The sequence below is a fragment of the Lepisma saccharinum genome, chromosome 16 (assembly GCF_977018435.1).
Source record: "Lepisma saccharinum chromosome 16, izLepSacc3.1, whole genome shotgun sequence".
Lineage (NCBI taxonomy): Eukaryota > Metazoa > Arthropoda > Insecta > Zygentoma > Lepismatidae > Lepisma > Lepisma saccharinum.
Window position 1 is genome coordinate 52,135,785 of NC_139244.1, and position 16,897 is coordinate 52,152,681.

Sequence of the window (16,897 nt, forward strand, 5' to 3'; positions counted from 1 at the left end):
TTCGCGATAAGAACGACGTGACTTTGGGTCACGACTGTGGAGAGAATTTCACGTGCGCCGCATGGTTAAGTGTGCAAGTTGCCTCGCTGGCGAGACTTAACCCATTCTGATTTCTTTCTTTTTTGCGCGCACCATGAATTAGTTTTCTCTCTCTACGAATGTTGGACATTATATCGCGAAGCAGTATTCATTCATTTTGTCTGATTAGTTCTACTCGTTACATGGAAGGCTGCGTTTGACGAATGTACGAAGCTGATCGCTGCCCAGTTTGATTTGGGTGTTTTCTCCAATAACACGAATCAGCATCCATGTTGGTGATTGAATACGAACTCAGAGATGTTCCTATGTGTGACGCCAATATCCTGAAGACGAGACGTGAAGGAAGCCAAGACTTGTAGTGTCTTACCGTACCTGGTTGTGAGAGATTGCTGTCTGGTACTCTATGCGAAATCAAATGGAGGTATGTACAGTGTTGTTTTCTCCCTCCTTTTGATTGCAAAGAAAATGCAAGTTCGCGGACTGTGATGAATTGGGAATAAGTTTAACTTAACCGAATCAAAAATATAAAGAAGGGACGTAATACGACGAAACGACAAATCGACGAAAAGGCTAGTTGCTTCAAAATCGTTATTACAGTACTTCGTCACACCCCTAATGTCAAACTACCTTTTGATTGCGCATTAATAGTGACGCGAATGAACTTGAGGCATTTTTGCCAGAATTGCAAGCGTAGACCCTGGCGTACGCGAGCTATTTGCTATTTACAATTGCGATTTCCTAAAAATGTAAAATAAGACGCACACGGAGGTGGGCACCAATAAATAAGTAATTACTGGGAGCATCAAATGGTCATAGAAATTATAAGATTGTTTATTGTCAAAAGAAATGGAAATGATACGTGATAAAAGAGGTTAATATATCGATAAATTGTAATGTTCGAAATTTCTTGGTATGTTCAGAATTACTAGAAGCATTAAGTAATGAGGTTCCATTGGAACTCGTGCGTGTATTAACATTCGCTGGAACTTTGTAATTTTGCGTAAAATGCATATATATATTACTAATGACAAAACAAAGAATGACAGTAAGAATTGTTAATGTTGTAGTTTGAGGGAAATTCTAAAAAAGGATACGTAAACTTAGAATTGTATGCCTTAAAACAATCCTTTATATTGTTGTTATTTGGAGAAGTCTACTGTTTCTTGTTCATGATTGGATATAAATAAAATTGTTACTCAAAAGCATTCTTCGAAACTTTCATACAATTCTGTGCCTCACCTTTTGTTCATAAACTTCGAGTAAAGCAAAAAGCAGAAAGAACAAATCTATTATTGGTAAAAAAGGAAAGTAGTGTCGAAACCTATAAAAGGGCGTAGATTCTATACATGTACTTATTTTGTGTTAGTATGATAATTTTCTGAATTTCAGCAGTGTAATTTTCCACGATATTTTGTGATCATTTATGTTTGTCTACAATTCCTTTTTTGATTGGTAAATGGGGAACTATTAACTCTTGCGTTCTATTTAAGTTCGCACGATAATAGGCATTGGCTCTCTTTTGAGACTGAGGGGGTAGCCCAAAAGGCTGGCCATAACCTTCAATAATTCGAATTTGTAGCTGTTGGTTGTAGCTTTACTTTAAGCTCGTGCATTAATTGGATCCCGGACCTTTTCACGCTTCCCACGAGATTAATTTATTCTATTTCTTCATGCACACAACCAGCAGGTTACAGGTGGGAAAATTTACAATGATTCCATGAATTTGGCACAAATGAAACAGAAATATAACAAAATGACTGTTCGGCGCGCCCTACGGTCCAAGAATTAACACAACTCGAATTGAATCAGATGGAACTGTTCAGAACATCAACAAGAAACGTTCCGCGAGACCGCCAACATACACAAGCTCTTGACAGCAAGAGAGGCTGGTGAAAACGGATCCCCAGAGCCCAAGGACATCTGTGAGGTAAATTGATCTTGAGATTGGAATTTCAAAATGAAGAGCCCATTGCATCTTGAAGCACTCTCGTTAGAAAAGTTGCATGTTAGATGATCCGAACCGGACAGTGCGGTTTTGGCACTGACCAATAGATGGATTGGACGAAGCGGTTCAGCAGAATACCCTTCGTGTTCTTCAGACCTACGCCACTAGAGTTTTTTTCTTTTAAAGGGATACATAAAAGATAACATTTGTAGCACAAAACCGGCAAAAGTGAACGAATTAAAAGCAGAAATTAAACGTGAAAGCGCCCAAATACCAAAAGGAACTATTCTTGATGTGATTTTAGCGATTCCATTGGATCGCGTGTTTTCGGCAGTGGCTGGACCAGAACGGTCGTTAGTGTGAAAGCAGGCGTTAAAAAAATATTATAAAATATCATGTGAGTAGATAATTTTGAATTTTGAAAATTAGCTATATCTTATTAAACACTGACGTTATAATCGTTCAAACAAAGTATGTATACGTTTTTTGCGACACCCTGTATATTGTATGTATGTGTGTGTACGTACAGACGTCTACATGGGTGGACGGGTTGATCCATTACTTGATAAATCTAACTCACCTACACTAACACAGCCATCGACTGCAGGTCCTGTCCCGATTAGCCTTCCGATGCATGAAGTGGATTTTAAAACAAACTTTAACAAACAAACTCACACAAGTCAATGATTGATTGATTGATTTGGTTTATTTTACTTTGCTTTTTGTGCAACTTTTGGCTAATTTGCGAAGATGGTGATGAGTGAGGACATGGTGAAATTATTGAATGGATACTCACAAACATCCATGCCCATGCCGGAATTCGAATCCGGGACCCCTAGCGTTGTAGCGCGATGTGCTAAACACTCCGCCACGGGGTCTGGCACACAAGTCAATGAATTTGTAATTTAATTCAAATGTGTTGTTGTCACTATTTTTTTTCACTTACATGTCTGCCAATGCATCAAACGTTCACTTCATTTCTTGCGATATATACTGACAGATGATGCCCAATTTTAAGATTTTAAATTAAACATAGACATATCACACATGGAACCAATCTATCGTTGTATGGACAGGAATGATTCTGCAATTGTGTGTTTGTACCATTCTGACCGGTAACGTACATGAACTTGCATATTCAAAGAAATCTACTTCCCGAATTGAAATCAAAAACACTGAGTGAGCATCGCTCCTCCCCAGCAAAATGCTTAATTCGCACTGTGGTTATTTGTTACTAAGAATTAAAAGTGCTGCTAATCAAAATGTTTTCCTTCTTTTTTAAATATGAGCATTTGCAATGCATAAACTTTATCCTATATAAAGGACGAATTCCTTATTTTATTTGTAAATTTGGAACGTTTGAATGAAACTGTTTCTTTGGTATTGGGTATGATTCATAATTCAACGGATACATACATTCATAGCCATCATTATGCTGCATAAGTCGAATTTTTTTGCCTCATTAGAACGGTTCATTGTTCAAGGACAATCAAACACGCAATATTTGGGCATCCGTTTTTTATCTTTAAAATGTGACTTTTTGACATCCTGTTATTTGCATGTTTCCAAATGGTCAAAGGAGAGGATAGAGGTAAGGCCACTTGATTATAAATATTGCATATAAGATAAAAATATAAGATAAATGTTTATTGCATGGCTCTTTTCTCTACGTCGATGGCGTCAACCAAACTCTCTTCCATTACTGCCTCAGTTCCACATTACATATTTTGTGTGTGAAAGAATAGGATACATTTCTAGACAATATCCGATCTTGCACACAATCATTAATTTGTTGATATACATATGTACTATCGCGTGACTTCCATTAGCTAGTTAGAGCGAAATCCTATGACAAACTAATATAGGCTCATTTTTTTGTCATTGAAAGATGTATATATTCAGTTGCTGACACAGTGTAAAGAATTCCCAACTCTTTTTTATCTTAATTTTTCTGAAGGAAACGTTTGCTAGGTAACCGTTTATATAAGTTTGATTTTTTCATTATGCACAGATAGGCTGATCGGGACAGGGCCTACAATTTAATGACTGTATCCAAACCACTGTGTGCCTCCACCGGGTATCAAACCCGGGTAACCGTTTTTATCTCGTTAATTCATACTCATCTGCCTAGGAAAAGGTAGGCTAACAGGTTGTTAAACTAGGTTTCTAATCAATAATGATAATTTAAACAATCTTCATCTACAGATTCTTCTTGCACATTCTATGCTTGGGAACTGTCGTTACTCTAGGAAATTAATTCTTATTTTTTACGTCAGAAATTGAAACGTTGTATTGAAATTGTGTTACATTTTAGGTTCTATCACAATTCACAAGATTATATTACACTGGGCAACAGTGATTTCATTGAATGGGAGGTTGTAACGGTTCCAATATGAAATCGACCCACTGAAACCAGATGTGAGTTGAAGACTACAGGGGAAAATGGAGGCAAGTCAGTAAATGGTCGAAAATGAGTTAACAGCAGATTCATGTAGCTTGAATGATGTAGTTGATGTGGACGCAATGTCAGAACAACAGTGTGGTTAGTCACTGAGAAATTAAATCTTGAAGATTTCGCCTACAGGGGAAGAAGAAGGTAAGTCAGTTAAATTCAGGAGGAAAAGGAGGCAAGTCATTTTACGAAAGTAACTTTACCACTGTTGTGATCGCGGTGCATGTGGCTACACTGTCGGATTGAAATTTTTCATGCTGTGTTTTGGTTTGTGAGGGATGCCATCATTTTGTGAACGTTGCGTTCCATTGTTAAATTGTGCTTTCTTCCGACACCCGGCCAACATTAAACGTGCACGTGACCGTCAATTGCATTCGCCGTTTCAGAACTGAGGAGGCGGTGAAGCATTATAAACTACAGAGATTGTTCTACAATGGATTGCCCCATCGTAAGTGTTTAAACGTGAATTTCTTGTTTCTTTTGACTGTTGCTTTGTGAGTAATATTTTGTGCAGAATCTGATTCATAGCATAATGAGTGAATGTGACGAAGGACCATGTGTATCTACACACCGTAGTAAAAAGAGAAAGAATTTTGGGAGGATAAAGGACGCTAACAAGAAACTTAGGGCCCAGACGACGAGATCGGAGATTCCTGTAATTGTAAACTGCAGTGTTTCAACATTGTTGATGTGAAACATAGAAATAAACTTATCAGTGACTTTAATAATTTACAGTGTTTGGAGAAACAAAGTTTCCATTTGAGTGGTTTAATTACATCACGTGATATCAAACAAAGGAGACCAAGAATAGATGAAGAAGATGCAAAACTACAAGATAAAAGTTTATGTACAAGGTAAGATTTCCAGGCGAGACTAAGGCAAGTGTAAAAGAAATACAAGTATGTCAAAAAGCTTTCCGTTCACTCCACGGCATTTTTTAAAAAAAGACTCGAAAATATCCAAAGATCCATAAAATGTAATAAAGATATAGGTAACGACATGCGAGGCAAGTATAGTAATAGGCACAATTAATTGTCCTCAGAAACTGAAAAGCTTATTATGGATCACATATCATCATTTAAAGGCCTTGAAAGCCATTAGAGTAGAAAGAGGACAGAGAAGATATATTTACCAGAAGAGCTAATCATTTCTAAAATGTTTAATATATACGCAGAAAAGAATCCTCACAACATGGTGTCATATGAAACATACCGCACCATCTTTAATACCAAGTTTAACATTGCCTTTGGTTACCCAAGAAGCGATTCATGTAGTACCTATGATGAATTTTCTGCACATAAGAAATCACTCACGGCCCAATTAGTTTCTGCAGACGAAGGGTTGAAGCATGACTTAGAGAAGAGAATCAAAGATATGGAAACTCAGCATCAGGTTCATATTAGGAAAGCAGAAACTTTATATGAGCGCAAGACAGGCAAGAATAAGAAGTAGGAAGGATCATCGGATGTAATCAATTTCCATGGATTTTCAAAACAATCTCCCTTGTCCAAACATTACTGCAAACATGGTTTACTACAAACGAAAATTAAGTGGTTTCTTCTTTCAAACTTCACCAATTGTCTGACAAGAAGGCAATTTTCTACGTTTATCCTGAAACTATTGGCAGAAAATGGCCAAATGAGGTAACATTGTTTTTGAATGAATACATTACTAACATTCTTAGCTCAGACGTTCAACATTTACATATTTTCTGTGACTCTGCAGGAGGCCAAAATAAAAATTACACTGTTCTCCGATATTGACACTATGTTGTTCAAGAGAATAAACGTCTGCAGTTAGTTATTGTTACATTTCCAATACGAGGACATTCATACATGGAATGCGACAACGATATTGGATTACTAAAACAAAAACTGTAACTGAAGTTCCTAAGGACTGGGTTGCAGTGTTCCAAAGTGCACGAGTTAAACCAGAACCTTTCACAGTTGTAGAAGTGGATGATGGGATGATCAGAGACTGAAGTGGATTCCTTGAAAACTATTACATCAGGAAATTCCCCATTCCAACCAGACCAATAAAGAAGCTGAAAGTTGAAGGAGACCATCCCCGTCTGATCATGCATCGGGAACACTACAATGCAGCATGGATTTTTACAATTGTGCGCCGGAAGAAAAAAGACAGAAGCCTTGCGCCTCATCTGGAATTTAACGAATTTCTACACCCTGCTAGAGCTTATGAGGGACTTCTACAAATATCAGACGAAAAGTTCAAAGATCTTCAGGAATTGAAAGTGTTGTGCACAAGAGAGGCTCAGGTTTACTACACAAACCTGCCACATGGACCTAAGGGGCAGAAACAATAAGGACAGCACTGCCTAAACCTGAACAAGTGAATTTGTGCACCACTTCATAATGCTGTAAACTGTTAAATTGAGAAAGTTTTTGTCATAACTTGTGTACTCTTCTTGAATCAATTTCTTTCATACTTCATTTTCATAATACATGTAATACAGAACATACATCAATAAGGATAAAGATTATTTGGTCTCAAACTTTCAATTTGCTATTCTGTAAAGTTATGAAAAACTGACTTGCCTCCCTTTTCCCCTGTACTCTTCAGTTCAGAAAACCACCGTCACATCAGGTTTTCTCAGAAATTAAATGTTTCGTATTGTTAATATATGCCGTGTTATCCAAGACACAAGAGCCAGCTTGTAATTTGCAACAACATCCATGAAGTTATATGTAAATTAGGACTACCTAAGCACGACCCTAGTGAATGGAGACTTTTATTGATGCGTGAAAACGCATCAAGAATGGCAACACCTATGCTTCCATTCCCATTGGTTACTCTGTACTTTGGAAAGAATCTTATGAAAATTTGGAACTGTTGTTGACAAGGATTAAGTATGAAGAACATAAATGGAAAGTGTGTGCCGATTTTAAAGTGATAGCACTATTACTGGATCTACACCTAGGTAATACAAAATCTCCGTTTTTGATTTGCGAGTGGGATAGCAGAGGAAGGTCTCAGCTTCGGCCACGGAAAGAATGGCCCCGACGACAATGGATCAAAAACTATCAAGCAGAAGTGTCTTATTGAAGCATCCGACGTTCTCTTACCGCCCCTACACATAAAATTAGGGCTGATGTAGGAGTTCGTCAAAGGCATTGAATAAAGGCAGTGCTTTTCTTCAAATGTTGAACATCTTCCAGTTTGTATGGTATGTGTGTTGTGTCCATTTACATGTAGCAACTGCATGTAATCAGTTATTCATGTGTCATGACAAGGTTAATTTGTTTAAGTTTTACAAGCCCTGTAACTTGGAATGCATATGTTGAATGACGGTACTGATACATTCAGCTTTTTGTTTCTAAAAATATATTGATTTCTTTCTGTACATTCGAATGCCTTGTATGATATAGTACATTAAATTTTTCATAATGTATTACTGTTATTTTATATTTCGGCACCTCAATATATAACTAAACATGCATAGAAAAACCACATCATTTACGTACTACGATGTACCTTCACATCAACTTTGCAAAGAATTGTGATGTGATCAAGATAAACTGTTTACAGATTTGGATTCAGGACACCCGAATTATATGGAATCACTTATCAGAGTTTATGCAATGATCGGAAAGTCAAAATTTGTTGCCCAGTGTAATCAATAGTAATAAACTTTAATGGGAATATACTATTAAACTACAGACCTTCATGATCCAAGGGTTAAAATTGCGCGCTCCGATACTAGAGACCTTGGATTCAAATGGTCTAAAGTTTCCTTTCAAACTAATTGTTATTTACACATGCTGACATTTTATTTTAACCACTAAATGTCCCTATTATATTTGGACAGACTGTACAGTAACCCACTATAACCTACCATTGACACAGCCATTGATTACTGACATAGATATCAGTTCATCTAACATGAATTTCAAATAACCAGTACTTGATAACTTGTCTGCTTTTCTTCATTGAAGGTTTTCAGCGTTGCACCATGCCTCTGCACAGGTGCTTCATGGATAACTGTTCACCCATGTTAGGTTTATAATTATTATTTTTTATTGTTTCTTCTTGCAAGTGGTATGACTTAAACTTTTGTTATTCTATTAGTCGAAATTAAGAGCAGATAAAAACCTTTGCTTATTATTATGGATGGAAGTTAATAACTTGATGAAACCAATGATGTTGATAGACTTTCTACAAATTGGAGAATGAAGTAGTTTAGAATTAAGACGAACTTGATATGAAAATGAAGAAGAAAAGTATTCATTAGGAGAAAGAAGAGGATGATAGGTTTGAATACTTCGATAAAGATATAGATTAAGCGAGCGCATGAGTAAACGTCGTCAGATGAAAGCATTGTAGGAAAGAAAGTTAAAATTTTAAAAAAAGGATGTGTTCTGATAAATATATGCTGCATAAATATTCCACAATCAACTGGTATATAACAAGAGGGAAATATTCTATTGATGTTTGCATTCAAAATGCACGAATTTATTACTGTACAATATTTTCTTCAGGAAATATTAGGTCAAGAGGGTGTGTAACACTATAACGCAAAAAAAACACGTCTGTGCATGCATTTGGCTTGTTCATTTTGAAATTGTAAATATTCCATAGATCACTGTTTCGTTTCATACAAAAGATATTTTAAATAAATTAACAAGAAACACAATAGACAATTTTTCATTTTTTTCTTTAAATTGTTTTGATGTATTGGAAGGAAAATACTTAATAGGTTTGTACAGTAACAAAATTACATAGAAATTATCCAATATTATAATTTCCTATCCAAAATCCAATTATGGAAACATTATTTAGGTTTGAGTCCTTTGATTTTTTCATTCACCCATACAAGTTTAAAAAACTTATAGTGTACAGACGTATAAGAAATTAATGTTAATACACATATGTATATTAATTATAAATATACTGATAGATACAAAATATTTCAGAGTAAAATTAAATTACTTCTGTTGAAAAATATGTTACGTATATTCGCTAAAACCATTTCAGGAATTAATCATACTATAATTTATCCCACATGTATGATTGATTGATGATTTAGTTTATTTAACGTATCAATAGCATTTCTGCCATTTTGGCTAATCGTGATGATGTGGATGATTGGTGATAAGATGAAGTTGATGAAGAACCATCAAGACACATACATGGACGGCACAACGCAAGCATCACTAGCCGTGGGTGCAGGTTCCAGAACCTCAGTTACCGGGCTGTACAAGGTGGAAGTGAGGTGGAATTTCGGATGTCTTCTACATCACTAATCCACATTAATATAGCATAGTTGATACAATATTGCATTTTTATGCGTATTACTAGTGTGCTAAAGAGTTTGTACTTAATGTAAAATTGAGATTGTATATTTATGCATTACTTTGTGATATGATTTTGTTTTTGTATCCTAAACGTGATAAGTCATTTACTTATCAGCATGTCAAACTATGTGATAATATATGTGTATCAATATCCTTCAGGGGTATATCAATAAATCTCAGATTGCACATATTAAATTACTGTACGAAGTAGGAATCAAGAAATCTTTATTCATAACAGTTACGTTTTATCGACAGACATGCCACATTCATCGCTTACACTTTTACTGATAATGTGTTCATTACAAGTCACTATATGCACTAGAGCAAACCGGATCGCCGTTATAAAAAGTTAATAAACATTAAAAGAAAATATTGTGGATATGAACAACGATTTAAAAAAAATATCCCGGTTGGGCTAGCTACCATTGACGATTTCCGTTTGTTTAAAGTTTAAAAAAGGGAAGAAAATTTCAGGAGACTCGCTTCCAATGTACTTGATATTATTTGATGTTTACATAAATATTATGATATTAACTATTATTGATTGTAATACATCCCTTCATGTCACTAGTTATTAATCTACTTGTTGTAGTAGTCAGAGGCAAAAGAAAAAGAAAAACAACACCATGTTAACGAAAGTAAAGAATTCAGTTTCTTGAAAATTTCCATTTCGAGCCATGGAAATTACGCTTTCTTCACAAATACTTACTTGTATAGCAGAATGAAGAAAACTGAAGATTTATTGGAAGAATCAAGAATTACTCGTATATACCTTAGATCTATTACAAGATTCTTCACTGTACACTGCAAACACATTGAAGAACATCTATGTCTCTGGGGATGGCTCATCGTCACACTAGGTCACATCTACCTATCACCTAGGTAGATACGGGCAACCGTCGGTCACATTTCTCTCCACATTTGAAAAGAGAGCATGATACTATTATAAAGGAAATAAACTATTATGATAGAGAAATAACAGAGCAATAAACAAAACTTTATTGGCATTGACTACAAGTAAGAATTATACGGGGTGAGTCAAAAGTCTTTAGACCCTTTTTATTATGAAACCTGACAGGAAAATGTGAAATCTAGTAATGGGAGATGGTAGTATAGGGGGGCTGCAACTTGTAGGGTACATGGTGACCATGGCCGCCACCTTGAAATCCGCCATCTTGAACGCAGGATGGAAATTTTAAATGAAAAGGGGGGTATGTAGCATATCCAAATACAACTACACAACTTGTATACTACCAATACAAGTGTCAAATAAAAATTCTGATTTAAGAATGTATGAGGAAATTTGGTAATTCTTTATCGATAAATCAGTGGTTGTCGACTTACACCGCACTGAACTGGACTTTTAACCAATGTCTTGTTCTGTTCCTGTCTTCAAGGATTCGATATGTATAAGTCAAATGTGAAACCTCTTAGCATCGAAGGTAGATGATAACTTCAATCATCTTAAAAGTAACAGTAAATAGTTAATGGTGATGCAAGTCCTGGAAAGACAATCGTTAATTCAAAAGTGCGCTTGTCAACATGTCAAAGGACGACACTACAGCTCTCTCCACGAAAACAGTCCAGTCAAGGTCGGAGCTTCCCCTTGCCTCCTCCACACCCCTGGCCTTCCAGGGTTGCCACACTTCTTCTAAGCTGCTCAGTCGACACCTCACACGTTGTACGTATGCGGTTGATTTCGTCAGTTGAAATTGTTGCTTATTGTCAACACTGTAGGTGGGTGGCGTGATCTTAACCCATTAGTGCATAGTGTTCAATATATTGTACATTCATTAATATTCTTCTATTCATCTATCAAATTCTTAAAATGATTCTGTATTTGTATAAGACGGTTTTTGGAACATCAAGAATCACATTTTTAATAACGTCCTGGCAATTGTGATTGTTGAAGCTGAAGAAGAAGAAGAAGTTTTAAAAATGGTTCAAAGAGATTTTCAAGTAACACGCACTGGGTAAGCAAATTTCAAATTATAAATTTTATTTTACATTTCATGTAATTATTTTTTGTTTACCAGGCAGCTGTGTATTGCATGTTTGTGTACAGTCAATATTTGCACAAAGAATCAGTTTACATAGATATCTGGAAACAATGAAAGTTAGGTGTACAATATATTGTACGCTATGCATAGCATAGCCATTGTTTCATGATTGTGGCTTGCATTCTGCTTGAAATGTTGCTCTATCTTTTCCTTCATGATGTCTTTATGTACTTGTTGAGCCTTGTTATACAACAATGTATGTAGCTTGTTATTGTTTTTTTGTTAGAAAATAATGAAATTTATTCATAAAGCTTATGTACGTTTTCTTCGAGGTGTACAAAAGCTGGGGTGCTGCTTTTTAAGTTTGAATTTATCTTGAACCAAAACTTTTATCAAGGTGTACAAAACTGCACAGAACCTGTATATTATTTAAGCTTATTCTCGAACAGATTGGGCAATGTTGCAATCCAAGTTGACGCTGGAGTGCACCTTTTGAAGTTTGAATTTTTCGAACCGAGACGTTACAAAACTATTTTCGAGGTGTACAAAATTGTATAAAACCTGAACATTATTTTAAGCCCATTGTCGAACAGATTGGGCAATGTTGCAATCCAAGTTCACGCTGGAGTGCAACTTTTGAAGTCTGAATTTCTCTTGAACCGAGGCGTTCCAAAACTATTTCCGAGGTGTACCAAACTGTACAAAACCTATACCACGGCGTGAACAGTGTTTGTGTATCAAAATATCTGTTCTTGCCAGAAATGTCGCAGGGAGTTGGTGGAAACTGTGGGTAATTGTGTCCTACCGTAGTAACGCATATTTTGTTCTTGTAATGCTAATGTATAGTTTGAGACATGTAAACACGTGTGGAAATATGCTACCTTTAAGGATTGTTTACACCTTCCATTTGTATATTTTGGATTTTTGTGCATGACCCGAATTCTCGCGAAAATATATGCTTACCTTAACTTACACCGCAACCCTCATATTTGTTATTTAGCTTCCCTTCTTTACCACTATTGGCTAAACGTGACGATCAGGATGAGTCATCAATATATGAAAATGAGGAAAGGACTCTCACAGAGAACACCCATACCCAGGCGGGATTCCAACCTGGTAACTTTGGTGACGAGACCGAAAGTCACTACTAAACTATCTCGGCCACCAAGCCAGCACACACGTTCCTTAACAACAAACGCTAAACTGACTTTGAAAATTGAACTTATAAGAAATGAATATAAGAACCGTTTATCTTTAATGCAGTAAAACACAACTAAAATAAGTTAGCCTGTGAAAACACTAAGCTCAAATAAGACGGATGGAAATATAAAATGGAAGAATGTAAATACCGGAGATGGATGACAGGACTAACACATCGGGGAGGAAAAAAGCGTGTGAAATGGATAAAGAAAGAAATTAAACACTTTGTTGGGATGTGTTCGTGAAAGAAAAACTTTATTCAAAGTAATCAAGGAAAGGAAAAATGATCAACTGGGACACTGACTAGGAGGAAACTGCTTCATAAAATAACTGGTAGTAATGTAAGGATTACCACATTTATGCAGATTTACTATGCTTCGGCGTCTGCCCTTATTCCTGCAGAATTCCTCTGTGGACATGTGTCGTGTCACGTCTATGTGCGTCATTCACCTCATCTTATCACCATTCATCTCATCCTCCCATTTAGTCAAAGCTCCAGGAAAGCGGATATAATTTAATTCATATCAGATAAGATGCAGTTGATAAGGGGACAGTGAGAGGCCAGAACTCGACCAATGCAACTTGTGTAGAGATTGTAACATTACTACCAAGCCGAAAAACACACCAACAGCGGTTGATGCACGGAAGAAATATTTGGACGTCACATTTACGTCAGTAGTAAAAAAGAGAGATATACAATATATTAGTGCTGAAAAATCAAATAATACACTTACGAACATCCTGTTGTATATCAATTTTATCTTTCGCCGTAATACACTGCTATCCAACAGTTAAGCTCGCAATGCAAAATTTCGAAAGCGTATTTTAATTCGAGTGGCCGAAAATCGCCGCGAATGTAGATGTCACTTTCTATGTGTAGCTTCGTTTTGTAAGTAGAGAGTGATACATCTGTACCTAGGTGCTTAATCTGTGCTCTTGAAATAGAATAAAAGCGAGGATTTCGTGCAAGAATCATCACACTTTCGTTAAAGACGGCAGCATTCTGAAGGGTTTGGGGTGCATTTAAAAGCTGTCTTTATAACTTTTGTAGGATTATTTTTGATAATATTCGTGTTTCTATGGCTGAAAGAAGACGAATGACAGATAGTGAGCACTGGCGTGCTGTCGGACGCATTGAAGCAGGACAGTCAACAAAAGATGTCGCTATTTTCTTTGGCGTTGATCATTCGGTAATTTGTCGATTATAGAAACAATTCCAAACAAGTCCAACAGTTGTCCGGAGACCTGTGCCCGGTCGTCCAAGGGTTACCGCCCCTTCTGATGATCGATATATTGCTATAGTACCTAAGCGGAATAGACGAGCGACCTCCACAACTATCACATCCATGGTTACAACCGCACGCGGTAAGACAATACCTGCCAGTACTATGCGCCGAAGGCTCCACATGAAGGGATTGTACGCCCGAGTACCACGTGTTTGTGTTGCACTAACCGTCCAAGCCAGAGGGGCAAGATTAAAGTTGTGTCGTCAACATGCCAATTGAACTGTCTCGGATTGGTGCAATGTCCTGTTCACGGACGAGTCCAGCAGGGCGATTCACAAAAATGACTACAAAATCGAGTCCACAACGATGTAGTAGTTTTTAGTAGTAAAAGATGTAGTAAAGTGCGATTCACGAAACCGTCTATTAAGAATCGACTATATCTTTAATTGCCTACAGTGCACGGCTACAAGACAAGTGATAAACTTGGCAAAACTAAGCAATATCGTTGGAAAGAATCGATATTTTTATCGATTGTTGTGCTATTTCCTTGACATTATCGATGCATGTCGTACTTCGAGATTCCGAGAGTTGTTTGTTTACGCAGAATGCATAGAAAACTAGTTTAATTTGTTAAAACTGCGAAGTAATCGTAATGTATGCGTAACCGTAAAGTAATTTGTGTAAAATGAAAATATTCGTTGAATTAAAGCAAGTGTTTGTGTAAATAAACTAAATTTAATAACAGATCCTATGTTTTACCTTGTACTGTATGTCAGTGTTGAAACATATGCGGCAAAACTAAGGAATGCTATTTTTGTTATGTTGCAATTGAATGATGCAAAATGTAAAGGCAGCTGATTTTTCATGCTTTGCCATTATTATCTACAATGCAGGGAGTAAGAAAGCATCAAATTATCCACTCACTGAATATCTCGTGAATGCTCAATTTTCTTCTTTTTACAACTGTCCCATTTTTAGTTGTTTGGCATTACATTTTGTTAAGGTAGGCGTTCGTAGCAGGAACGTCTATGTTTTCTTAACCTGTTCAAACCCCTAAAGATAAGATTAGAATAGAGAAGGCTAAGACTGCGCGTCGGGTAAGACTGCCACCCATTTTTCCCAGGTGGAAAGGCATGAACAATTTTTGAGCACAAAAACATTCAAAGTGTGTTCTAATAATTATTGATATTTTTAATCCGTGAACCTTGACCTTAATTTTCGCTAGTGATTCCAATGGTTGAGATTCTACTTTGATAGGTTCAATACTCAGTGGAGGTACATAGTGGCCCGATTGGCTGGGAATTTCTATTTACAACTGTTATCAATTGTACTCTACTGTTTTCTTGGAAATCTACTGAAACTGAATGGTTTTCTACCAAACACTTACAGTAGACATAATGCACAGCCAAGAGCAAAAATAATATTGGGCAAATAGTTCATTGCTCTTTTCAGTTTTTCATTCCACATCATATGTTGCTTTAAAGAATGGAATTCGGTTTTAGTGAAGCGCATATAATTTCCTCCACTTCTTTACATTTTCATTTAAATTTCACATTGTGTAGAACAGACCAAATGAAAACTGTTATGGACAACTCGCCTACCATTTCTTTAACATACTGGCTGTAAATATAAATTGTCAATGCCAAACAACTAAAAGTAGGACAGTTGTAAGAAGAATAAAATTTAGTTTTCACGAGATATTCAGTGAGTGGATAATTTAATGCTTTCTTACTCCCTGCATTATAGATAATAGTGGCAAAGCATGAAAAATCATCTGCCTTTACATTTTGCATCATTCAATTGCAACATAACAAAAATAGCATTCCTTAGTTTTGCCGCATATGTTTCAACAGTGACATACAGTACAAGGTAAAACATATGATCTGTTATTAGATTTAGCTTATTTACACACACACTTGCTTTAATTCAACGAATATTTTCATTTTACACAAATTACTTTACGGTTACGCATACATTACGATTACTTCGCAGTTTTAACAAACTAAACTAGTTTTCTATGGATTCTGCGTAAACAAACAACTCTCGGAATCTCTAAGTACGACATGCATCGATAATGTCAAGGAAATAGCACAACAATCGATAAAAATATCGATTCTTTCCAACGATATTGCTTAGTTTCGCCAAGGTTACCACTTTCCTTGTAGCCGTGCGCTGTAGACAATTAAAGATATAGTCGATTCTTAGTAGACGGTTTCGTGAATCGCACTTTACTACATCTTTTACTGCTAAAACTACTACATCGTTGTGGACTCGATTTTGTAGTCATTTTCGTGAATCGCCCTACTGATTTGCCCTGGAATCAGATTATAAGCGTACAAGGGTTATGGAGAGAACGAGGCACACGCAATCAGGCCAAGAACATCATCGAACATCACGTATTCAGAGGTGGCAGCGTCATGGTGTGGGCTGGCATTTCAGTGGGATATCGCACCGAGCTGCACATCTTTAAAAGCGGTTGTGTAATGGCTGCGTGGTGTCGGGATGGAGTCCCAGACCCCATTGTGAGACTACGCTGCAGCAGTTTGTCTTCATTCCCTCCTTATGGACGATAATGCCCGTCCCCATTTTACCATCGCGTGCTTAACTTGTGGAAGCGTGTTTATAAAACCTACTGGAGGAAACGAGAATTGTGTTTCTGTATTTATTCGACTTTTGAAAAAACATATTGTGCATTCGTAATAAAACATACATAGATAAATCTG

The 16,897-nt window shown here is 36.5% G+C and overlaps 1 protein-coding gene across 1 annotated transcript in view; it reads right to left on the minus strand.

Moving 5' to 3' along the window:
• The window catches only part of LOC146000079 (uncharacterized), a 284,676-nt gene that overhangs the window by 17,620 nt on the left and 250,159 nt on the right, over nt 1-16,897 (minus strand). The gene's annotated exons all lie outside the window — the stretch shown is intronic.